The sequence below is a fragment of the Bubalus bubalis genome, chromosome 17, assembly GCF_019923935.1.
Source record: "Bubalus bubalis isolate 160015118507 breed Murrah chromosome 17, NDDB_SH_1, whole genome shotgun sequence".
Taxonomy (NCBI): Eukaryota; Metazoa; Chordata; class Mammalia; order Artiodactyla; family Bovidae; genus Bubalus; species Bubalus bubalis.
The window spans coordinates 22981199-23006678 of record NC_059173.1 but is presented as its reverse complement, the minus strand read 5'-3'; the positions used below and the strand labels follow the sequence as shown (position 1 = coordinate 23006678).

The window sequence follows — 25480 nt, the reverse complement described above, 5'->3', positions numbered from 1 at the left end:
GCTTTTTAGTTCCTCTTCACTTTCTGCCATAAGGGTAGTGTCATCTGCATATCTGAGGGAATAATTATCTCATGGTCAGTGTTTCTTTATCTGTACTAGGAATTATAATATTCAATGACCTAAAAACTCAGGGCAGTTTTGAGTGCTTCAATTTTGCTTTCAAAAGGTATATCCCAGGTAATTCTGCTTGTCTGTTATCATGAAAGGAAATAACTTTTAACTTCACTGTTTCTACCAATGGTGCTCTTCTCTCAAATGCTGTTAATTACACACATTACCCTGAAAAAAAAATCACACCTGGGATTCAGAGGTCAAAAAGAACTGCTGGTTGGAGAAACCTGTTTTATTATATTCTCTCAGTGCTGTACAGTGGGAGGTGATTAAACAGTTTTTAATAATAGGAATATTAACTCTACTAAACTCTTGGGGAAAAGGAAAATGAATATATTTATGGTTACATGAGGGCAGGTCACCAAATGCCAACTCAGCAATTCCTTGTCCATTAATTCTGCTTTCAATATAAATGAGGTGCTTTTCTAAGGTGAGGCTGGAGGTTCACAGGTATGAATGCCTCTAAATTTCATTCAGCAATGGAGGGGCAGACAAGCAAATATAGATATTTTATCTAAGCTTATCTGGTTGCCAGAGAGGAAGAAAAAAAAATCCATGCCCTCACTGAATACTTCAATTTAAGGAGTTGGTTTGTGCCTTGAGAAGGCAACTGGACTGTGACCAAAGAAAAGAAATGAAGATACCATGTTAAGTAATTTAGACTGTATGATGTTCCAGAATCTCACAGACTCCCTCATTGAATACCATCTCTATTTTCATTTGTCACGATGGAAATTGGAAATGTATTTTAACAGTGCTGCTAAAAGTGTTGTATTATAAACCCCACAGAGAGGAAGAAGGCAGGTGATATCATTTCAGGAAAACAGACAGGGTCCACATTTAGATGAGTGTAGTCAGGTCAGAGAAGCACTGTCCCCCAATCTCCTCTGATTTCCTTCAGCCTCAACAACTTGCTCACCATGGAACCAGCTTGAAAAGTGAAGTTTGGAATCCAGATCCCAAATCAATCAATCAGAGCCTGGAATTATTTTGGCCTTTTCTGATTGTTTCAAGATAAGTACCTGGCTCCGTTTATCCAATCAAAATGGGGAATGGGATTCTCATTGTAACAGGAAAGAACAAGTCTGATTCATATTGGATCGATTCCTTCAGCTGTAACCCTTGTGCTCTGTGGCCTGTGCTGAGTCATGCTGGTTCTGCACATTTTGTAAGAGAATGCTGCCTGAAGCCTGAAATATACAAGAAAGCCCATTCTCAACTCAAACCCTGACTCCCAGGCTTGACTGTCAAAGGTATAGCATTTCCTATTCATACAGAGAGAAAAAGTTGCATAACAGAGAATAACAACTGTCTTGTTGAAAATGTGGGGGAACATTGTGACCAGATAGGCAGATAGCTGCAAAAACAAAGGATTATTTATTACATCTTCTCTGAGTCTGGCTGGCACCAAGAAGTTTGCAAGAACCAGGCACACTCCTTCCGCTTTTAATATAAGAGAAGCCTGAATTCTAACTCAGGGAAGATGGTTCTTTGGGACATTAGTATGATGTCTTCTCTGTGTCTCCTGGTTCCAAATTAAGTCCCATTATTCCTTTCCCCGACACCTCATCTCTTGATATACTGGCCTGTCATGCAGTGAGCAGTACCAGCTTGGACTTGGTAACACCATCATTTGCCATCCAAGCTTTCCTGCCCAAGGAATAGACCTTGAACAGACACTGCATCCTCCCTACATGCCCCACCAGAGATCCCACTGTTTTTCTATGATAGAATGCTGAAGATAGACCTTGCTGCCCAAGGCCATAGAGTCAGAGAGTGGCAGGGCTGGAATTCACTCTCAGAGATTCTGATTGGCTCCAAAGTGCTGTCGATCATTTCAAATATCAGCAGAACCAAATATGTCAGCCTCTGATCCAATTTGCCAGCAAACACAGGGAAACAGCCTTAACAAGTACTGGCACCAATTCAGTCACTGCCTAATTTAAAATGGAATCTTCATTTAGAAAGTCAGTTTCATTTAGAGGCAAGAGCACTTCTCTTGGTTTGCTGTGAGTCCATACCACTGGAGCTGCATGCACAAACAGCTACCACCCATTCCCTGACCTAGTTATATCGTCACTCACCTCCCACCTTCTGCAAAGACCATGCCTTCACTTGCACATGTCACACTTGTCTAAACACCTTCCCATCTATGGATCCCACAACAACAATCCTGGGAGGCAGGTAGGAAAAGTGCTATTGTAATTTACTAGGTGACAACATTGAGGATCAGAGAGGTTGCTTGGTTTATTCAGAGTCACACAGCCGGTTCAGTGCAATTTTGCCAAGGCAAGAGCATCCTTATATACATATAGTCACCCCTCTGCAACCATCTGGGACTCTTTATCCCATCACTTTCTTCTATCACTTGTTTATCTTTGGATCTACACTGGATGAGTCCACAAGTCCTCTCCCACCATACCCACTGTGAGCAGGACTTCTGTGTTAGCATCTAAAACATGGAATTCAGAGCCCTGAGGTCAAATCTGTCCTCCTGTTTCCTGTGACCCAGGAAATGAGTTTATGTAGCACCTCACTCTTTGAAGACAGGCTTATCCAGGGCTGGTCATGTTGATCACAACAGAGATCAGCTGTGCTCTGCAGTCTCAACCAGGGGTAAACTGATAGGAGCTGAAAACATCATAGATTTTCATAAGAATAGAAGATGTTTTATTCAGGGTTGAAATACGTGCTCACTAAATATTTTCACTTCTACCCCTGTGAATTAGTCCTAGCATCATTACTATAGTCCTAGGCAGGTGACACTATATGAACACACCTTGATACCACTGTTTGTTCTACTGAACATGTCGAAGGGTGAAGAGACTTTTAGCTCTCCATAAGGCTGCTTCCCACATGTTCCTTTTGCCTAGAGTAAACCTGAGTTCATGACCACAACCCACAAAGCTCTCTCTCCTCTACTCTCTGCCCACTGCACTGCCCACACTCACGCCTTCCCTCCCTCTGCTATATCCGTGTTGATTTTCTATGGGCCTCATGTAATGGGAGTATACATGAGCAGCTTATTTGCCTTGGCTGTTTCCACTCTCTGCAAAATTCTCTCTCAGGTTATGGCATGACTGTCTTCTTTATTTTTAGTTTTGATTCAAAGGTCACCTGCCAGAGAAGTTGTAACTGACCACTCGCCTGACTTCTCTTGGGAAACTGTCATTTCCAAGACATGACTCTTTTTTTTTTTCTTCAGCATATTTATCAGTATCGGATGTCTTCACTAGTCTCAGATTTTAGGCACTAGTTTCCACTAATGATCTAATTCTCTTTCAAAGTACAACAAAAAACTACCCAACCATCTCAGCAGCAAACCTTTTAAATGAAAGAAATAAAGTAAAAAATAAAAGGAAAAAACTCTTAATACAAAATGCACAGTGCATGGTTAGTAAGACTCATGTGATAAATGTGTGTTCATTAAAGAAACTCTTATTTTTTCTAATAAAAATACTGCTGGTCTCCTATATTTCTTATCAGCTTTTCATGCTTTAAATGAACATTTCTTTGCCCCCTTTTTCCTTCATTTAGATGAAACACTAAATGCTTCAAACTCTAAGAGCTGAGTGCATAAGAACCGTCTGTTGCTATTATTTAAGGATCTAAGGCTGAGTCTGTTTCAAAGGAAACAGTTCTTCTGTAATGGAAATCAATGAACCCTAATTTGGAATTATAAAGTATAAGTTTTTCATAGCAAGTCAATGAAAACTGAAGCTGCTAAGGGTCTAAGATTTTAGTTGTTTTTAAGCCATCAATTTTACAAAAAAATTAGATTGCAATATGAAGCAACATTGAAGTTACTGAATAAAATTTGGATCCACTTGCCTGCAGACACTAAAGCCAATTTCCTGATGCGTTGTGGTGAATGAAAGGGAAGTATGTATTTATTGCAGGCGCCAAATAAGGAGTTCAGTCAGCTAGTTGTCAAAATAGCTGAATTCCCCAGTGGGTTTCAGGAAAGCTTTTTTTTTTAACTGTAAACGAGGGAAACCCAGATTTGATCCCTGGGTCAGTAAGATCCCTGGAGAAGGGAATAGCTACCCACTCTAGTATTCTTGCCTGGAGAATTCCATGGACAAAGGAGCTTGATGAGCTACATACAGTCCATGGGGATGCAGAGTCAGACATGCCTGAGCAACTAATACTTCCACATTTCATGCAAGCATGCAGCATCTTAGTTCTCTGATCAGGGACTAAACCCATCACCCCTGCATTGAAAGTGCAGAGTCCTAACCACTGGAACACAAGGGAAGTCCCAGGAAAGCATTTTTAAAAGCCATGTGAGGGAGGTGGAGTCCCAGGGTATGTGATCAGTGCACAATTCTCTGATGGAGTGATGATGAGATAATAGGAGTTAACATTATCAATCTTTAGGCTCCAGTAGGTCTGTGGGCTGCTCCCCATTCTGTGGATTCTTAACCTCTAATTGATAGAACTCTGCTCTGTGTGAGAGCATTTGCCAATTGGTGAAAACTGCTAAACTTGGTAGAAATTCAGTTTCTTACAGAGGAAGTGAAAACTATGAGGTTAAGGAATATGCCCCTAAACATATACCAGTTCAGCCAAGGAGAGAAACAAAATGTGTTTCCCAGGACAGAGCTTAACATCCTCCATCCCGTCGGCCTTTCTCAACATCCTTTAGATGAGAGAGATGAGTGATCAATGTCTGTGGAAGATTCTGAAGCTTTGTACTATTTTCCCCCGGAGCACGAAGAATGTGAATGAAGAAGGGGATTGCTACCATCCTTTTGCAACTTCTCTCTTCAATGGGGCAGAAAACCCTAACCCTCCCACCTAAATGCTGCAAATAAGTAAAGTGACGAATAAATCCTTAACACGCACAGCCACGGGGTGTGAAAGGAAGATCAGTCTCCGTTCAGGTGGGCACACAACTACAAGCTTCCTTGTATCTGATGCCATAGAGCCAGACAGGCAGGCACACAGAGACACATTCGTCTTCATTAATAAAGGAGATTAACCTTAACATTTCTTGGCAGCTGTTCCAACAGACTGCTTGTTATCACAGCAAGCATGTTTTTAAAGACCCACAATGATACACAATATGTCACAACAGCTGCCAAAGAATCTCTTATGCAGTGACTTTCTGTGCATGGCTCACAAAGGTTTCTCCTTAGACTCTTCCCTTGGGCTCTTTATTTTCTGTTGGTTGAAGACAACTTTAAAGGGGATGCCCTGAACATAAACATGACTGACCACTGGTGCTTTATTTCTACAGAGACCAGTCCGGAATGCACAGGTGCTTGACTGTCATGCCAACTCAGATCACAGAGGGACCTGAGTTAGTGGTCAAGGTCTCCCCTTGAGAAATGAACTTGTAATCAGGAAAAACAAATCTGGCTCCATATTGGATCTATTTCCTTTACTTTAACCTTTGTATTGTATTGCTTTTGCTGCAAGTTAGGAGAGTCGGACACGACTGAGCGACTTCACTTTCATGCATTGGAGAAGGAAATGGCAGCCGACTCCAGTGTTCTTGCCTGGAGAATCCCAGGGATGGGGGAGCCTGGTGGGCTGCCATCTATGGGGTCACACAGATTGGACACGACTGAAGTGACTTAGCAGCAGCAGCAGCAGGAATGTTGCCTATAGCCTGAAATACACAGGATAGCCCAATCTTAAGGCTCTGACCTTTAAAGGCATAGCCCTTTTCCATTCATATAGAGATAAAAAGTTGCAGAACAGAGAATAACATTGCTCTTTCTTGGAGGTTTACAAAAACATCTATCTTATTTTCTTAAATAGAAAATATTAATTTTCTTATTTCTTAATTTTATTTTATCTTGGAATATAGTTGATTTCATACTATTCATGGGGTTCTCAAGGCAAGAGTACTGAAGCGGTTTGCCACTCCCTCCTACAGTGGACCGCATTCTGTCAGACCTCTCCGCCATGACCCATCCATCTTGGGTGGCCCCACACAGCATGGCTTAGTTTCGAGTTAGACAAGGCTGTGGTCCATGTGATCAGATTGGCTAGTTGTCTGTGATTGTGGTTTCAGTCTGTCTGCCCTCTGATGCCCTCTCTCAGCGCCTACTGTCTTACTTGGGTTTCTCTTACCTTGGACGTGGGGTATCTCTTCATGACTGCTTCAGCAAAGTGCAGCCACTGCTCCTTACCTTGGACATGGGGTATCTTCTCTCAGCTGCCACTCCTGACCTTGGGTGTGGGGTAACTCCTCTGGTTTTGGAAAAGGCAGAGGAACCAGAGATCAAATTGCCAACATCTGCTGGATCATTGAAAAAGCAAGAGAGTTCCAGAAAAACACCAATTTCTGCTTTATTGACTATGCCAAAGCCTTTGACTGTGTGGATCACAATAAACTATGGAAAATTTTGAAAGAGATGGGAATACCAGACCACCTGACCTGCCTCTTGAGAAATCTGTACACAGGTCAGGAAGCAACAGTTAGAATTGGACATGGAAAAATAGACTGGTTTCAATTAGGAAAAGGAGTACATCAAGGCTGTACATTGTCACCCTGCTTATTTAACTTATATGCAGAGTACATCATGAGAAACACTGGACTGGAAGAAGCACAAGCTGGATCAAGATTGCCGGGAGAAATATCAATAACCTCAGATATGCAGATGACACCACCTTTATGGCAGAAAGTGAAGAAGAACTAAAGAGCATCTTGATGAAAGTGAAAGAGGAGAGTGAAAAAGTTGGCTTAAAACTCAACATTCAGAAAACTAAGATCATGGCATCCAGTCCCATCACTTCATGGCAAATAGATGGGGAAACAGTGGGAAAAGTGGCTGACTTTATTTTCTGGGGCTCCAAAATCACTGCAGATGGTGATTGCAGCCATGAAATTAAAAGACGCTTACTCCTTGGAAGGAAAATGATGACCAACGTAGATAGCATATTGAAAAGCAGAGACATTACTTTGCCAACAAAGGTCCATCTAGTCAAGGCTATGGTTTTTCTAGTGGTCATGTATGGATGTGAGAGTTGGACTGTGAAGAAAGCTGAGCACCAAAGAATTGATGCTTTTGAACTGTGGTGTTGGAGAAGACTCTTGAGAGTCCCTTGGACTGCAAGGAGATCCAACCAGTCCATTCTAAAGGAGATCAGTCCTGGGTGTTCATGAGACTCCAATACTTTGGCCATCTGATGTGAAGAGCTGACTCATTGCAAAAGACCCTGATACTGGGAAAGATTGAGGGCAGGAAGAGAAGGGGATGACAGAGGATGAGATGGTTGGATGGCATCACTGACTCAATGGACATGAGTGTGGGTAAACTCCAGGAATTGGTGATGGACAGGGAGGCCTGGTGTGCTGTGGTTCATGGGGTCACAAAGAGTCGGACACGACTGAGGGACTGAACTAATAGTTGATTTACAATGTTGTGTTAGTTTCAGGTGTAGAGCAAAGTGATTCAGTTACATATATACATATATCCATTCTTTTTCAGATTCTTTTCTGATACAGGAATTTAAAGAGTATTGAGTAGAGTTCCCTTGCTACATAGTAGGTCTGTGTTTATTTTATATATGCTATGCTATGCTAAGTCACTTCAGTCGTGTCTGACTCTGTGTGACCCCATAGACGGCAGCCCAACAGGCTTCCCTGTCCCTGGGATTCTCCAGGCAAGAACACTGGAGTGGGTTGCCATTGCCTTCTCCAATGCATGAAAGTGAAAAGAGAAAGTGAAGTCGTTCAGTCGGGTCTGACTCTTAGCGACCCCATGGACTGCAGCCTACCAGGCTCCTCCATCCATGGGATTTTCCAGGCAAGAGTACTGGAGTGTGTGCCATTGCCTTCTCCGATTTTATATATAATAAGGTGTATAATCCCAAACTTCTAATTTATCCAGGAACATCTATCTTGACCTGACCTACATGGACAATGGCAAGAGCAAAAGATTCTTGCACGAAGAAATTTGCAACAACCAACCACACCCCCTCCCATTAAGCATAAAAGAAGCCTGTCCCATAACCTACTGGAGCTGAATTTGAAACCATCTGAACGAAAGGGAAACAGATGTTCCTCTAGAAGCTTCATGGATTGGAAGAATCAATATAGTGAAAATGAGTATACTACCCAAAGCAATCTATAGATTCAATGCAATCCCTATCAAGCTACCAACAGTATTCTTCACAGAGCTAGAACAAATAATTTCACAATTTGTATGGAAATACAAAAAACCTCAAATAGCCAAATCGATCTTGAGAAAGAAGAATGGAACTGGAGGAATCAACCTACCTGACTTCAGGCTCTACTATAAAGCCACAGTTATCAAGACAGTATGGTACTGGCACAAAGACAGAAATATAGATCAATGGAACAAAATAGAAAGCCCAGAGATAAATCCACACACATATGGACACCTTATCTTTGACAAAGGAGGCAAGAATATACAATGGATTAAAGACAATCTCTTTAACAAGTGATGCTGGGAACTCTGGTCAACCACTTGTAAAAGAATGAAACTAGAACACTTTCTAACACCATACACAAAAATAAACTCAAAATGGATTAAAGATCTCAACGTAAGACCAGAAACTATAAAACTCCTAGAGGAGAACATAGGCAAAACACTCTCTGACATACATCACAGCAGGATCCTCTATGACCCACCTCCCAGAATATTGGAAATAAAAGCAAAAATAAACAAATGGGACCTAATTAACCTTAAAAGCTTCTGCACATCAAAGGAAACTATTAGCAAGGTGAAAAGACAGCGTTCAGAATGGGAGAAAATAATAGCAAATGAAGCAACTGACAAACAACTAATCTCAAAAATATACAAGCAACTCCTACAGCTCAACTCCAGAAAAATAAATGACCCAATCAAAAAATGGGCCAAAGAACTAAATAGACATTTCTCCAAAGAAGACATACAGATGGCTAACAAACACATGAAAAGATGCTCAACATCACTCATTATCAGAGAAATGCAAATCAAAACCACTATGAGGTACCATTTCACACCAGTCAGAATGGCTGCAATCCAAAAGTCTACAAGCAATAAATGCTGGAGAGGGTGTGGAGAAAAGGGAACCCTCTTACACTGTTGATGGGAATGCAAACTAGTACAGCCACTATGGAGAATAGTGTGGAGATTCCTTAAAAAACTGGAAATAGAACTGCCTTATGATCCAGCAATCCCACTGCTGGGCATACACACTGAGGAAACCAGAAGGGAAAGAGACACGTGTACCCCAATGTTCATCGCAGCACTGTTTATAATAGCCAGGACATGGAAGCAACCTAGATGTCCATCAGCAGATGAATGGATAAGAAAGCTGTGGTACATATACACAATGGAGTATTACTCAGCCATTAAAAAGAAGACATTTGAATCAGTTCTAATGAGGTGGATGAAACTGGAGCCTATTATACAGAGTGAAGTAAGCCAGAAAGAAAAACACCAATACAGTATACTAACGCATATATATGGAATTTAGAAAGACGGTAACAATAACCCTGTGTATGAGACAGCAAAAGAGACACTGATGTATAGAACAGTCTTATGGACTCTGTGGGAGAGGAAGAGGGTGGGAAGATTTGGGAGAATGGCATTGAAACATGTAATATATCATGTATGAAACGAGTTGCCACTCCAGGTTCGATGCACGATACTGGATGCTTGGGGCTGGTGCACTGGGACGACCCAGAGGGATGGTATGGGGAGGGAGGAGGGAGGAGAGTTCAGGATGGGCAACACATGTATACCTGTGGCGGATTCATTTTGATATTTGGCAAAACTAATACAATTATGTAAAGTTTAAAAATAAAATAAAATTAAAAAAAAAAAAGAAGCTTCAGAAACATGACTCTGCTGACACCATGTTTTCAGCCTGGTAAGACCTGTTTTCAAACTTTTGACCTTAAAAACAGCAAAAATGATATAATCATATTGTTTTAAACAACTCAGTTCTGGTAAATGTGGTAGAGATTAAAAAAAAAAAAATCTGATGCAGTGGAGGACCTCACCGTTTCAGCCATCCTTGGGCTTTTGTTGTATGTGACTCTACAAATAACTTAGCAGGGCGATGAAGCAGTGGTCCATGGGCTTTGCCAAAAAAACATGGTGATATCAAAACAGTCCCTCATACCAAGCATCATGATGGATGGATGACGTGCATGGTACAGAAAAGGAAAAGAATTTAAAAGTTACTGATCCCAGAAAACTTTGTTGACTAACCACACTTACAGTTTGCAAAAACTGGCCACACATGGATTTGTTTGGTTGTTGGCTGGGTCACTTTTAATAAGGGGAGCATTTTACATTCAAAACAGCAATGGATTTCAGCTTTAAAAAAAACTTTTAATTTTATATTGATATATAGCCAATTAACAACGTAGCAGTGTTTTCAGGTGGACAGCTAAGGGACTCGGCCATACATATACATGTATCCATTTCCCCCTAGATTCCCCTCCTAGCCAGGCTGCCAGGTAACACTGAGCAGAGTTCTCTTGTGCTATACAGCAGGTCCTTGCTGGTTATACATTTTAAATATAGCAGTGTGTACAAAAGACATGATACAAATGAACTTATTTACAAAACAGAAATAGACCCAGACTTAGAGAAGGAACTTATGGTTGAGGAGGGGAGGGGTGGGGAAGATGAGGGAAGGGATAGTTAGGGAGTTCAGGATCAGGGGTTTCCCTTGTGGCTCAGACAGTAAAGAATCTGCCTGCACTGCAGGAGACCCGGGTTCGATTCCTGGGTCAGGAAGATCCCCTGGAGAAGAGAATGGCAATCCACTCCAGTATTCTTGCCTAGAGAATTCCATGCACAGAGGAGACTGGTAGGATGCAGTCTATGGGGTCACAAAGATTTGGACACGACCTAGTGACTTTAACACTTTGTTTTGAAAACACTTGGAAGAACCAGCAATGCTCTGAGTCAAACACGGGAAAAAGTGGATGTGTTCTCCAGGTCTCTGCCTCCTTACTTCCTATTGTCTCTCATACTCACCCTTCTCCTTCATTGAGATTACAAGCCTGGTTGCCTGGAGAAATGTTATTTTCAATCCTGACCTATGGCACTCTTAATACAGAAGGCAAAACCAAACAGTGGTGATCTGGAGGAACTAGCCAGCCCATGTGCTTGACTAATTGAGTTTTCCTGTTTCTTTACACCATAAAAAAATCAGATGTATGCCATTTTCCTTAGGAAATGACCCATTTTAACTCTGACGTCTCATTACGCTGTGCAGTCGCTACCCTGAAGCAAAGATGGATGAAGATCCAAACAGCTTGTGGGTCAAAGTTCTGAGCACCCCACCCCTCAGGTCCCCAGCAGGCACCAGGCAAACAGGAAATGCAGGCCTCTGCTAACCAGACCCAACTCATCAACCTGCAGAGGCCAGCCTGGTTTTATGTGATTGTCTCTTGTTAGGGAATTTGGAGCAGCCCTATAAGGAACACCCACAGAAGTCAGATATGGTCGTAAAGTCTCAGAGTGGCTGCACAGGTCTTCCAGGAATTAGGCTGTGTTCTGTTCCATTAGGTTTCATTGTGCTGAGTTACTGCCTCTCTCTCCAAGCTTCCCTCCCCTGGAAAGATAATAGCATTTTTTTTTTTTTGATTGAAGTATAGTTGATTTACAATGTTGTGTTAATTATCTCTGTAGAGCAAAGTGATACAGTTATGTGTATAAATATATATGCATATTAATATATATATAAAATATATATTTCTCTTTTTATATTCTGTTCCATTATGGTTTATCACTATTGAATGTAGTTCTTTGTGCTCTACAGTAGGACCTTGTCTATACATAAAAGCTTACATTTGCTAACCCAAACCTCCCTCCCCTCCTTTCCCCCAAACCCTCCCCTCTGGCAACCACCAGTGGGAACAGAGTTATATAATCATCGTCTATAAATGATGACTCACCTACCAAAGGTAAATATTTTTCAGAAGCAGATATGTTTCTGGGGAGATTGAAAAGATTAGGAAATCGGCCCTGAGGTTCATAAAATACATGGTTTTCTTCTTCTTTTTCTAAATATCCCTCATTCTTCCTTCTTTCTGCCTTTTGGAAAGAATGCAGAACTTCTCCAGCAGTGAATAAATGCTAAATAAATGAAGGCAGTTACTTGCCCTGGGGGCATCAGTGTTTTAGGCTCAGACTTTAATTATGAGATAATCCTTCATTTCTCATAAGAGAAATTTCCACCAGAAAGAAGGAGAAGCCTGTTAGCGGGCAGGAAACACTTCTCGGTGAGCTCGCGGATGCCAACAACAGAGCAATAAACATGGTACTAGGCACATAGCCTGGCACACAGGACACCAATCAGTGGTTATTAAACAGATGTTGAATAGGAATCCCTTATAACTACTTAGTATCTTTTGAAAAAGCTTTTTGAGATTTCCAACCCAAAACAATGTTTTGAACATACAGTTTCATCTCCTTTCTGCCACGTAAAAATGGTGAAAGGATGAAATGATGAAATCTTTCTCTGTAAGTTAATTGAAGGGGATTGGCTGAGGAGTCACAATAGATTAAGAAAACACTTGAAAACTCCTCTGGAAGGTGGAAAGCAGATGAATCCAAAGTCAGGGATGGAAGAAGCAGGACGATCTTCATATGAAACTAAGATTCAGAAATGCAGGGATTGGAAATGCACTATGTAATGTAAATGTTATAAACTTTAACGAGTGCTGCAGGTCATAATGGCTCAGTGGTCAAGAATCCAATGCAGGAGCCATAGGAGATGTGGGTTCTATCCTGGATCAGGAAGATTTCCCTGGAGGAGAAAATGGCAAGCCACTCCAGTAATCCCATGGACAGAGGAGCCTGGCAGGGTGGTCCGTGGGGTCGCAAAGAGTCGGACATGGCTGATCATGCACGCATGCAAGCATATTATGATGATTAGTAATAGAGGGGAGAAATAAGAAGCTGGTCATCCCTTCACCTTCTAAAAATGAGACTCAGCTTACTAGCGACAATGAGGTCAAGACATTTAAAACAATAACAGGATCAACACTTTGGCTGTAAACATTAATTTTACCCGAACATTTTCCCCCTCAATCTTACCAGAATGTTTCCAACACCAATATTTCTGAGGTCAAACTAACTCACTTGAGGTCTAGCAATTCATTTTGGATACTTTGTCTTCTGTTAGATACAAGCAAGAACAGATTCAGCACTATTTATCAAAAACATGCAGAATATAGTTTTTTTTAAATAGTGATTTATCCTTCCTTTTTTTTATAAATAGTGATTTATCCATTTGTATCTATCTCCTTGCAGCCATGTGGATTTAAATGATAGAAGTGATAACTTGCTGATACTATTAATGGTGATTTTAGGGTGTTGTAATTTGAGGGAATTTTTGGTCTCATCTTGCTATGCTATTTAGAATCTTTTACAATAAAGCATGTTAATAAAGGTGCTAGTACCACCAATGAAAAATGCATAAGCCCCCATCGATCCACAAGACTAGAAACAGGATAAAGCAAGTACAGCTAAAACTGTCACCTGGATAATTTGCAAAATGGTTACCAAACCAAACTTGGACCCACTTCCCCACACACAGTAAAGCAAATCTACTGTCGTGGGTTTGTGGTGAAGGAAAGTACAGTGATGACTGGAGGGTTTCCAACATGAGGCCAAGCAAGAACAGGCAGCTCCTGCTCAAAAACTCCCCCACTGCTTTCAGAGAAGAGGTTTTTCTTTAATTGCTAGTTTAAAAATTGAAGTTGAGTTGGTTTACGGTGTTTCATGTATACAGAAAAGTAATTCAGTTTTATATATATATATATATATGTTTTGGACTCTTCCATTATAGGTTATTACAAGATATTAAATATAGTGCACTTGTTATACAGTCGGTCCTTTTTGTTTACCCACGGAAAGGTTTTTAAAGATTGGGTGAGGGAGAGGGTTGCAGGGTACCTGATCAACTCATGACATTCTTCTGATTGGCTGGGGGTGAGGTAATCAGGAGTCAATATCGTTAGCTTTCTGGTTCCACCTGGTCTGGAGTCTAGCTGCTGGTGGGAAGCATGTAGTTAATGTCTATGGGGGAGGCGGGGGGCGGAATGTAGTATCTGCAAAACCACTCTATATGGCTCAGGATATTATCTATAGTCCTTGAGGAGGAACTAAAGGTCCCTGACTTTGTTTTATGGCTAAATTATTATTACTTTGTCTTGCTTGACTGTTTTCCTTTGTTTCTGCATTTTCTCACTTCTCTCATTACATGTGTTCTTTGGAATCGGGAGAAGGCCTAGAAGGCTAAAGATTTGCTACAAACAAGAGGCAGCTGGGGAACACAGGAGTCTGCCCATGGGATGGTCCTGCTTCTCACAGACTGACTCAAAATTAAAACAATTAAACCAAGACTCCAGAGCTTGTGTAGATTCCCTGAGGTCATGGAGCTTGTACATGGAAAGCTGGGGTTGCATCTAGGCAGCTGAGTAGAAAGTATCAGAGGTCAGGAAACTTTTCTCTGTAATTAGCCAGAAAGAAAATAATTTAGACCTCTATCCCAACTACTCTGTGCTGTAGTGCAAAAGTAGCATAGAAAATAAATAGGTATGGCTATGTCAATAAAATTTTATTAACAAAGATAAATGATGAACAGATATGCCACTGATAGCTGACTTTTGAACATATCATAAATATTTATTATTGAAGTATAGTCAATATACAATGTTGTGTTAGTTTCTGCTGTACAGCAAAGTATAAGGTCCATATAATCAAAGCTATGGTTTTTCCATTACTTGTGTACAGATGTGAGAGTTGGACCATAAGTAAGGTTGAGTGCTGAAGAATTGAAACTTTTGAACTGTGGTGCTGGAAAAGACTGTTGAGAGTCCCTTGGACAGCAAGGAGATCAAACCTGTAAACCCTAAAGGAAATCATCCCTGAATATTCATTTGAAGGGCGGATGCTGAATCTGAAGCTTTGGCCACCTGATGCAAAGAGCCGACTCATTGGAAGAAACCCTAATGCTGGGAAGAATGAGGGCAATTCTTTTTTACATTCTTTTCCACTATGGTTTATCTCAGGATATTGAATATAATTCCCCATAAATATTAATATATCAGTGGAAGCTTTAAAGATGTATCACATCACATTCCTGCCATAGAAATATCCAGAATCTATCATTGACTGAAACAGACTGACAACAACACATTTCTTTCCTGAACTTGTGAAACTGGCTTTATTTTTCCCTCTTCTACCTTGAGAAAATACACTTTTTTCCCTTAGTTGTTCAGTCATGTCCAACTCTTTGTGACCCTATGGACTATAACCTGCCAGGCTTCTCTGTCCATGGGGATTCTCCAGGCAAGAATCCTTGAGAAAATACATGTTAGAAAGTAACAATACATAGTCATACATTGTCTGAATATAGACAGATAAATATGACCCCCACCTTCATGGTTTTTGTCTGTCTTCTCCACTTTACAGAATCTAGTTCACTCTCCAGGAAAATCCTTTTATGCTTTTATATTTTGATGTGTGCTAGGAAATGACAAAACATCTAAACCCTATTATGTGCACACCGACATAATAGGTTTACTGAACATAATCATTAGGGCTCGTATACTGCAGCAATACTTAGCCGTAGGGAGTTGAATTCCACTGGAACATTTCAAGTGTAGCCACCCACTCTGGAGAAATTGGCATAACAGAACATTTAGAAAGTACACAGTGTTTAATCTGGCCAGACAAAGGTGGTTATTTCTGGTCATTTGCTTGGTGTACCCAGCAGACATCCATTCTCCTTGACATTTTACAATTGCTCTTCTCAGCTGTGAAATCATTTTTATATAACTGAGATAGCAGCTGTTTGCAGAACACCTCGCTCATTCTGGTTTATAGGAGAACATAAAAGCACCATCTGCTTGAAGTTTATTCTGGAAACCCTCTGCCAAACACGGACTGACTGCTAGATGATAGACAGCCTCAGAAAATCACTGACCAAGTTGCTTTAGCAACTTTAGAGAGATGCAGGAAGTCTCTCAGTGGTGGTATGGAGTAAGGGTTAAACTAAAATAAATCCCCAGTATATAAAAACTCACTGTTTAGCACACAAAATCCAGTCACACTACTAAAGGTAAGATGTTTTGGGGGGGTTGTTGATGATCACCAGGTGCGTTTGGAGTCATGACTCTGAAAGTTCATTCTCACTGGAAATCGAGATGCAGAAACATCACAGCAGACACTTGGTACTAAAAACATCATTCTCCACTTCCTGTGGCTGAGATAAGGATTCTAATCAATCATATAATTCTTTTCCTGTTGAACCCCAAGTAGACCTGAGAATCCTTCCAGCCCCAGTACTTAAAATCACCACCCTTCAGCAAATTTTCTACAGTACCAGACAGGGCTTAACAAAAGTGCGTTGTAGCAGCAAAAAAAACCCCTGAAAACAGAAACAATCTAAATGATTAGGAACGAAGAAATCTGAATACATGTTGGTACAATTAGATAATACTTTATAGTGGGTGAACAAATGAGATGGAACTATTTACACTGCTAGAGAAATTCATCAGAAAATAGATCTTTGTACCAAGACATGGAAACAACCCAAGTGGCCCTCAACAGATGATTGGCTTAAAAAGATGTACACATAGACAATGGAATATTACTCACCCATAAAAAAGAATGAAATAATGCCATTTACTGCAGCATGGATGAACCTAGAGAAGGTTCATCCTTCACTCATTTCATACTGAGTGAAGTAAGTCAGAAAGAAAAATAATATATGATATCACTTATATTTGAAATAAAAAATGATACAAATGAACTTATTTACAAAACAAATATATTCATAGACATAGAAGACAAACTTATGGTTACTAAAGGTGAAAGTGGTGGAGGAAGGGATAGATTAGGAGTATGGGACTATGAGATACAAACTACAATACATAAAAGACATGAATAGCAAGAAGTTGCTCTATAGCACAGTATCTATAAACAATAACTTATAATAACCTATAATGGAATATAACCTGAAATAATAACTGAATCCCTATGTTCTACACCTGAAACTAACACAATATTCAAAATCAACTGTACATCAACAACAAAATTTTAAATGAGGGAACTGAAGCAAAAAAAAAAATCATATTATATGCAAATAGTAACTCCCATAGAGTAACTTATTTTAAAAATGGACATTATTTTTAAATGTATATTTTAAATAACATATATATATTATTTCCAGCCTCTACAGGAGTACTCAGGAGAAGGCAATGGCACCCCACTCCAGTACTGTTGCCTGGAAAATCCCATGGATGGAGGAGCCTGGTAGGCTGCAGTCCATGGGGTTGCTAAGAGTCGGGCACGACTGAGCGACTTCACTTTCACTTTCCACTTTCATGCATTGGAGAAAGAAATGGCAACCCACTCCAGTGTTCTTGCCTGGAGAATCCCATGGACAGAGAAGCCTGGTAGGCTGCAGTCCATGGGGTTGCACAGAGTCAGACACGACTGAAGCGACTTAGCAGCAGCAGCAGCAACAGGAGTGCTCACTCATCAGAGAGGTCTTATCTGCCCCCTTATATACAGTAGTAAATCTTACCCCTTCCCTCTCCAGCTTTTTTCTTCTTCACTAATTCAGACCTCTTGTCACTATGAGAACCATATTTTCTATTTATTCATTTGTTTATGGCTCACTGGCCCTAAAAGAATATGACCTCCAGGGACTTTGTTTTGTTCCTCTTTAAATCCCTCACAGCCAGAATGTTTCCTGGCATGTAGCAAGTGCTCAGTAAACACTGGTGAAAAGAATGCCTACATGAAAATGCACCCAGAGAAGGGAAGTTCCCAAGACAAGATCCCTCAGATTGTCAATGCTTGAGGCACCATTAGAACTTGGTTGTGCTGAGAGCCTGAGGTTGTCCCTTAGGTCCTGGTCCCATGGCCCTGCGTGTAAGCTCACATTTCCCCCATGTCTTCTGGGTGATCATAACTGCCCACTGAGAGTTCATAACTGCCCATGATGCTCTCCTTTAAAATTCCCCCTCAGCAATATTGGAGGACTTCAGGACCCACAGCGAGTGGAGACTACAAGTGAAGCAGGAAAAAATTCTTCCACTAGTTAGGATTCGTTTGTGGGAGTTTGGCTTAAGGAGATGGCATGTGTCTTTGTCCAAAGCAGAGACATCTTCCAGAGAAATTGCAGAAGGACTCCAAGGGGAAAAATACAGGACAGCATCATTCTGCCCTAAAATCTACAACCATTTATTGCTGCCTCTTACCAAGTTCTCTCCCTGCTGTGCCGTGGAGTCACCAAAACCAAAATCCAGATCCTGCTGATGGGGACATCTCCCCTCAGTCCCGAAGAATTAGATGTCCTTGGAAGCTTGGGTTAAAGCATAAGATTCACTCATTCATTCATTCATTCACTCATTCAACAAATATTAATAGTATGCTTACCTGTGCCAGCCATTGTTGGAGGTGCTGAGGATATAGTGGGGGCAAAACAGACAAGTTCCTTCCCTAACTGATTTTGCATCTGAAACGAAAACACACAAACCTAAAATAGTTATAATTATGCAGAAAATGGAATAGTCTAATAAATTGAGTAGAGTGATGAATGAGGAGGGTAGAAGAGCTATTTTAGCAGGCTGGGGACAGCATCTCTAAGGAGATGTAAGGAGATGACTTTGTACTGAGAACTCATTAAAGAGAAGACAAGTCTGGTGAACTTGGAGACCAGGACTTCCAAATCAAAGAACCAGCAAGACTATGCTCTCCAGGGAAGAATCCTTCCTGCCTCTTCCTGCTTATGGTGGAAGGCATCCTTGGCTTATGGCAGCATCCCTCCAGTCTTTGCCTCCTCAAACAGCTAAGATCATGGCAAGCAGATGTCACCTCATCATTTCATGGGAAGCAGATGAGGAAAAAGTGGAAACAGCAACAGATTTTATTTTCTTGGGCAGCCATGAAATTAAGACACTTGCTCCTTGGAAGAAAAGCTATGACAAACATAGACAGCATATTAAAAAGCATAGACATCACTTTGCTGACCAAGATCCATATAGTCAGAGCTATGGTTTTTCCAGTAGTTATTTATGAATATGAGAATTGGACCATAAAGAAGGCTGAGCACCAAAGAATTGATGCTTTCTAATTGTGGTGCTGAAGAAGACTCTTGAGTGTCCCTTGGACAGCAAATAGATCAAACCAGTCAATCCTAAAGGAAATTAACACTGAATATTCATTGGAAGGACTGATGCTGAAGCTGAAGCTCCAATACTTTGGCCACCTAATGCGAAGAGCCGACTTATTGGAAAAGAGCCTGATGCTGGGAAAGATTGAGGGCAAGAAGAGAAGAGGGTGACAGAGGATGAGATGGTTGGATGGCATTACCGACTCAATGGACATGAGTTCAAGCAAACTCTGGGAGAAAGTGAAGGACAGGGAAGTCTTGGGTGCTGCAGTCCATGGAGTTGCAAAGAGTCAGACACAACTTAGCAACTGAAGGACAACAACAGGTCACATGACCTTCTCCTCCCTGTGTGTCTCTGAGCACTCTCACCTCTTCCTATAAGGACGTCAGTTATTGGATTTTGGAACTTCCCTAAATCCAGGACAATTGCATCTCAAGATCTTGAAGTAATGACATCAGCATAGATCTTATTTCCAAACAAAGACACATTGGGTTTTCTGGATGGATATAAATTTGGGAGGACACTATTAACCCTATCTGAATGTGCAGTAAATATTCATACTGATTCTCTTATGATAATCTAGATTTGTGACCTCATTCTTCATCTCAGCCAGTCAGGGCAAGACAGAACACCTCTGGACACTTTCTAGAAGCAACGAAAGGTATTGAGCACTGGGCAATCCCATGGGTGGTTTTATCATCCTTGTGACCCATTAGTACCTCAGGTTCCAGGTTCCAGAAACTTTGTTCTCAGGTGTGGCTTCTGAGACTTGTATATGGAGCTTTAACCATGCTCAGGGGGAGAAATTTGGTTCCAACCAGGCAAGTGAAACAGAAACACAAGACAAATGCTGGAACCCCCTCCATACTTAGCTGGTCATCTCCCAACAAGGCTTTTTACTGTATTTGCATTTCAGACTTATCCAGTCCCTGAGAAGCTAGGAGATTCTCAGAGCAAACATGATCTCCAAGGGGGCTGGTTTCTTATGAAACTGCTGAGTCCACCCTGTGTCCCAAATACTTTTCAATGAAACTGTCTTCAGTAATTGTAGACCTTTGTCTTGATGTACATGGAGATGAAGGTCATACACAATAGGTTCTCTATGAGAGCCAGTTTAGTAATATCTACAAATGAAAAAGGTTTAGATTGAAGAGTTGTATGATTTCCAAAGACCATTCATGATGATGGAGTAAATGAAATGCTACTGGAATGTATTTTTCCTATTTACACAACTTGCATCACCTACTTGGGAAAGAGTGAACTGTAACAAAGATAATGTTCCTTTTAACAATAAAATGCAAAAAATTATGGTTGTGACACATGATTTCATTTTTGAATATTTATTTAGTTTTGGCTGCAAGGGTCGTAGTTGTGGCATGCAGGATCTTCCAGAATCTTCATTGTGGTGGGCGGGCTCCAGAGTGCATGTGCTCAGTAGTTGTGGCACTTGGGCTTAGTTGCCCTGAGATTTGTGGGATCTTAGTTCCCCAACCGGGGATGAAACCCATGTCCCCTGCATTGGAAGGCAGAATCTTAACCACTGGACCACCAGGGAAGTCCTGACACATGCTTTTAAAAGTAAGGATGTGTGCTCACAAATATTATCTGATGAAAAAGACATGACAGTTGGTTCACCTACCTTTTATCCTGTAGGATCCAGGCTGGGTCACTGGTCCTGTGAATTCCTAAGCTCACCATCCTGATCCTGTAGATGGAGTTGATTGCTCTGTGTCAGGAGATCAGGTGCTCTAGACATTCTGCTCCTATTCAAAAGCATTGTTATAACAGATTTCCCCTTAATAAATGAAGAGAAAAAAGAAGTCATAACCTAAGATGCTAAGGGACTTCATTCCACTGTGAACACATGTGCTTTTGCTCCTGCAGAATACAAGTAGTTCAGTCCCCAAATACAGCCAGAGGCCCATGCATACCAGGGCCCTGTAATGAATATAACAGCATCAGTGCTTCCCAGGACTTTGGGTACCATATTAGCTATACAATCTGCCTCCATCGAGTCAGGTGTCAGAGCAAATGCTTTCTCAGCACAGATGAACTCAGAGATTTCAGAATTGAACTCTACAGCTAAGTCTTAAACAAATACCTCCCAAGAATGCTCTGATCCCCAGTATAATCATACTTTGAACTTTCTGCTGTAAGTTCTGAATTTCTCTACCACAGAATTAGCCTGGTAAATTTTTGAAACTAGAGTAACAAGATATTGCATGATTACCACCTAATTGCAGCCATTTCTTCACCAGGAAGTCATACATTGTCTAAGACATTTCTGATAAGCGTATTCACATAGGATTAAATACATCTAGCCCCAAATGGCTATTATGCTTGACAGGCTGATTAGTAAGTGCAGAGAGTTGCAAAGTGCAATCTGAGTAAATTGGATGCTTTAAGATTCCCTGGAAGAATGCTGTTAATTACACTGGCACATCTAGAGTCTATACATATATCTTTTCAGTAAAATAGATTGTGGCATTATATGTAGTACAATTTCTGTCCTAATAATGCTTAATAGAGGCATGTCAGGCCTACAACTTGTAATATTCTCCTTTATATTAAATCATCTGTTAATACTTTTCTAATTGTTCTCCTGGCTTCTGGCTGGGATGCTTTCCTTCACTACAACAGAACTGCTGTTGCCAAACTAGCTGAAAATACATTGGTTTTTAAGAACTTAAATGCATGAGGTTAGGAAAACAAGCAAAGGGGTTTCTGATATGGCCTGGCTCCAGATTTTTGCATTTTAGTACTGGGAAAGACTCCTTCCTTGATCAAACTTCAGCCAGACTACTTTGAAAAGGAGTCTTCTTTCTACAAGTTCTTTTTCTCTTAATTGGGATGTGGTTGCTTTAGAATGTTGTGTCAGTTTCTGCCGTACAATGAAGTGAACCAGCTATGCATGCATGCTAAGTCACTTCAGTCATGGTCAACTCTTTGCGAACCTATGGACTGTAGCCCACCAGGCTCCTCTATCCACAGGATTCGCCCAACAAGAATACTGGAGTGGGTTGTCATACCCTCCTCCAGGGCATCTTCCTGACTCAGGGATCAAACCCAAGTCTCTCATATCTACTGCATTGGCAGGCAGGTTCTTTACCACTAGTACCACCTGAGAAGCTGTGTATGTGTGTGTATGTGTGTGTGTGTGTGTGCATGTGTGCACGTGTGTGTGTGTTTTATATGTATATGTGTATATATATATATATATATAGAGAGAGAGAGAGAGAGAGAGATCTATCTATACATCTATATATATCTATATATAATCCCCTCCTTCTTGGACCTCCCTCCCACACTTCCTGCATCCCACCCATCTAGGTCATTGCAGAGCACAGAGCTGAGCTCCCTGCACTATAGAGCAGACTCCCACTAGCTATCTGTTTTACACATAGCTATGCACATGCATCAATCTACAAGTTCTTAATGTTGGGCGGCTTCCATGTCCTGAGGCTGATAAATCAGTTCATCAAGGATCTTCACACCATTGATTTCTGTCTTAGTCCATCAGGATTGCTATAATGAAAATACAGTAGACTGGAGGGCATAAACAACAGATATGTGTCTCTCACAATTCTGGGACTGGAAAGATGATAATCAAGGCTTTGGTAGATTCTGTGTCTAGTGAGGGTCTGCCTTCTGGTTCACAGATGGCCATCTCTTCATTGTGTCCTCACATGGAGAAAAGAAGTGAGGGGGTCTCTGGGGTCTCCTTTTATAAGGGCAGTAATCCCATTCACAAGGGCTCCACCTTCATGCCCTAATCACCTCCCACAAATGCTATCTCCTATACCATCACATTGAGAGGTTAGGATTTCCACATACAATTTTTTTTTAGGTGAGGGGAGAGACAAACATTCAGTCCATAGCATTTCCTTTTCCCCTATCTTTGACCTCTATTTCTTTGGCTTATCTTTAGCAAGAATCTTGGTAAGACAGTTTAGCAAGAAGCCTCCATCCACTGATCCCCCTCGATTTGTTATCCGGCTATAAATACCCACATGCCCTTGAAGTGTTTAATGTTGATTTCTGTCTTTTTCCCTCTACAGCCTTAGTTTTCTTTTTTTAATTCTTAAAAATGTATTTGTTTATTTGTATTGAAGTATAGTTAATTTACAATGCTGTGTTAGTGTTTCAGGTGTACAGCAAAGTGATTCAGTTATGTATAGAGATAGATATATAAATTCTTTTCCTGTTAGCCCAAGCTCATGTGCCTGACAAACAGTGAAGCCAAACAAACTGAAACATCGGAGTTTGGAGCAGAGAAAGTTTTGATCCAGGCCATGCAAGGAGATGGGTGGCTCATGCCCTAAAAAACCCCTGAGCTCCCCCAAGGATTTTGGCAAAGGACTTTTAAAAGCCAGCTGAGATTGAGATGAGACATATAGAAAAGACTTGTGGACATAGTTGGGGCAGGAGAAGGTGGGACAAATCGAGAGAGTAGCATGGAAACATATAAATTACCATATGTAAACTAGATAGCCAGTAGGAATTTGTTGTATGAAGCAGGAGTTCAAATCTGGTGCTTTGAGACAACCTAAAGGCGGGTCACACACAGTCGGACATGACTGAAGCGACTTAGCAGCAGCAGCAGAGGGGTTGGAGGTGGGAGGGAGGTTCAGGAGGGAGGGGACATATGTATGCCTATGGCTGATTCATATCAATGTATGGCAGAAACCAGTACAATACTGCAAAGTAATTCTCCTCCAGTTAAAAATAAATAAATTTTAAGTCAGGTGAGGTGAGGGATTTCTCTGACCTTGAACATGGGAAAGAAAGCTGAGTACCGAAGAATTGATGCTTTTGAACTGTGGTGTTGGAGAAGACTCTTGAGAGTCCCTTGGACTGCAAGGAGATTCAACCAGTCCATTCTGAAGGAGATCAGTCTTGAATATTCATTGGAAGGACTGATGTTGAAGCTGAAATTCCAATACTTTGGCCACCTGTTGCAAAGAACTGACTCATTGGAAAAGACCCTGATGCCGGGAGAAATTGGACGTGGGAGGAGAAGGGGACGACAGAGGATGAGATGGTTGAATGGCATCATCGACTCAGTGGACATGAGTCTGAGTAAACTCCGGGAGTTGGTGATGGACAGGGAGGCCTGGTGTGCTGTGGTTCATGGGGTCGCAAAGAGTCGGACGTGACTGAGTGAGTGACTGAACTGAACTGAACTGAACCGAACTGAACTGAAGTGAGGGGTGGGGGTGTTGCAGGGTCTGTGATCAGCTTGTGCACAATTCTCCAATTGTCTAATGATGAGGGAACAGGGTAGGGTCACAGGGGTTAACATTATCAGTCCTTAGGCTCCAGAAGGCCTGAGGCTATGGGCTCAGGGTCATCAAATAGTTAACATATTCCATTTAGTACAGGCTGGGAGGGTGGGGGGAGTGAGGGTCTTCACATCTACAAAACAACTCAGGAAATGTGCATCAAATACTATTAGATAATAGTATCTAGGTACTTCAGAGGGGAGCTAAAGCAGAGGATATGGGGGCAGTCGAGTACCCTTCCCCTGCTGTTTCACAGGGTCCTGCTCCATTACATTTTCATAATAGGTTTTTACGAGATGTTAAATATAATTCCATGCTATACGGTTGGTCCTTGTTGGTTATCTATTTTCTGTATCAGTTCAGTCCAGTTGCTCAGTTGTGTCTGACTCTTTGCGGCCTCATGGACTGCACATACCAGGCTTCCCTGTCCATCACCAGCTCCCAGAACTTGCTCAAACTCATGTCCAAAGAGTCAGTGATGCCCATCCAACCATCTCATCCTCTGCCGTCCCCTTTTCCTCCTGCCTTCCATCTTTCCCAGCATCAGGGTCTTTTCCAATAAGTCAGTTATTCGCATCTGGTTGCCAAAGTATTGGAGCTTCAGCTTCAGCATTAGTGATGTGTATCTTTCTATCAGGACTGCGATAGAACCTTGGGGGCTGAAAGGAGGAGACAGACCCTGTGCCCTGCTTTGAAGAAGTTTAAGCTACAGGTGTCACCACGAACCTGCACATCCCTCACCCTGCAAGGGAGGTGTTTTTCTTACCTCAGTCCGTCCCCAAGCTCAGGGATCCCAGCACACCTGAAGGGCCACTGTGAGTGCAAGCTCAGGCAGGATGGGGGTGAGACTCTTTACTCCCTGAGCGGGGCACGGAGGGCGTACATGGCCCGCTGCTCCCAGGCGTAGAAGCCGCCTCCTCTCTTTATGTGCCTGGCTCCTCCCAGGTGCCGCGAGTACATCATAAAA

General features: G+C 41.5%; 1 long non-coding RNA gene across 1 annotated transcript; it reads right to left on the bottom strand.

Annotated features, from left to right (window-relative positions):
* On the bottom strand, positions 1-25439 carry LOC102405620. The gene is made up of 4 exons (XR_006545585.2): positions 25280-25439; positions 20871-20994; positions 18495-18573; positions 1-52 (listed from the first exon to the last, which is right to left on the bottom strand). It is a non-coding gene; the product is annotated as an uncharacterized LOC102405620 (long non-coding RNA).
* Positions 25440-25480: the final 41 nt, after the last annotated feature.